The sequence below is a fragment of the Otolemur garnettii genome, unplaced genomic scaffold, assembly GCF_000181295.1.
Source record: "Otolemur garnettii isolate 467f Iridium unplaced genomic scaffold, OtoGar3 scaffold00013, whole genome shotgun sequence".
NCBI classification, from domain to species: Eukaryota; Metazoa; Chordata; class Mammalia; order Primates; family Galagidae; genus Otolemur; species Otolemur garnettii.
In genome coordinates, this window is record NW_003852408.1 from 9793284 (window position 1) to 9795063 (window position 1780).

Consider the following 1780-nt stretch of genomic DNA (forward strand, 5'->3'; position numbering starts at 1 on the left):
GACAGTCTGGATCTCTGTTTTGTGGCCTTTCCTATTCTCAGCCTTGACTGCCTGGATCTCTGTTTTGTGGCCGTTCCTATTCTCAGCCTTGACTGTCTGGATCTCTGTTTTAGGCCTTTCACATTCTCAGCCTTGACTGTCTGGATCTCTGTTTTACAGCCTTTCATATTCTCAGCCTTGACTGTTTGGTCTCTGTTTTGTGGCCTTTCATATTCTCAGCCTTGACAGTCTGGATCCATTTTAGGCCTTTCCTATTCTCAGCCTTGACTGCCCGGATTTCTATGTTTTACGGCCTTTCCTATTCTCAGCCTTTACTATAGACTTCTGCAGAGTTCGGAAAAGATGGGAAAATATAGCAAGTGCCCTGTGTGGAGAGATTCATGTTCTGTAACTTCTGCTCAAAGCTATCCCTCTTGGCTTACTTTCCTTCAGGTGAAAACATAACTTAGGCATTTCATGCTCCTTTCTCTCTCTTGCTTTTTTTTTTCTGGTGTTCCAGGAAAAGTAGGTCAGTTCCTTCCTTCCCCGTGGCATGAGCACATGGATGTGCATGTGACTGCCACACCCCTCAGCCACCACCACCGCTCTTGTATACATCAGACATTTTTCTGTTCAAAAGAAAACCAAGTTGGTGATTTCAGCTATCCAAATAAAAACCAACAAGCAGAGCAGCGTGACATGGTCTTAAGTCCCACAGGTCACATTTTTGGCAAATAATTGTGTCCTGTCACTGTCATTCCCAGGATGTCCAGCTTACTCACCAGACAATGCGTGACATTTTCTTGGCCTTGGAATGTTCCATCTCAATTAAAACTAGAAGGGAAAGAACAACCATTCTTCGACATTGTAAATGGAAAAGAAAAAAGTACATCGTGGAGAGTTTTCCCATTAAGCTACAGAAGAGAGATGGCCTCTGCCGCTGAGGTCCCGCTGGGGAGTCAGCGGATGTCTCAGTCGGTCCTGTGAGAAACGACATTTGTGAGGACAGATAAAAATGAGAAACACAAAAAAAGTGGTCAAGTTTCAAGGTTAAAGGACATTCCATTGATAAACATGATTAAGTACCTACCGCAGAAAAGATCCTGGGCCAGTCTCCATAAAATGAACGAACGCTAAAACTTGATTCCTGCCCCATTTGTATATTATAGTCTAGTTGCACGTTTTTAAAAATCTAGTCCCATAAATAGAAAATGATTCTGATTTAACGTCTAATTAGATAAGTCCCACGGAAAGTGGAGACGGAGCTCTAAATGGAAGTCAAATGTGTAATTCTTCCCCTCTCTGAGCTCTCAATAAAATGAAAGCAAGAAAACTAATATATATATATATATAAACTCCCCAAAATAAAGAAAATGAGGGAAGTGGGGGTGGCAAGGTGTCGCTGGATGAAAATTTGATTAATGGCTGGAAGATAAAGGATGGAGGAAATCACGTAAAGTGAAGTGCATCAGCGGGATCATGGCCTAGAGTCGGGCAGAAAGGAAAACACATCCATCCAGCGAAACCCGTTGAGGCTCTGCACTCAGAACAGAGGAACAATGGGGGCAGTGAAATGAAGGTGTGTGCTTCTCCTGCTCTGCCCCCTGCACTTCAGAACACCAGAAGACAGACAATCCCCGACTCACCTCACTCCCCAGTCTCATCATCACAGGGTCCTCTGAAAAACAGAGCAGATGGCCCCACTGGAAACATCTCTGCCTTCTGGCATTTAGGAAATGCTTTAGTGGAGGCCTTAGTTCCTAGCCTAAGGAAATGCTTTAGTGGAGGCCTTAGTTCCTAG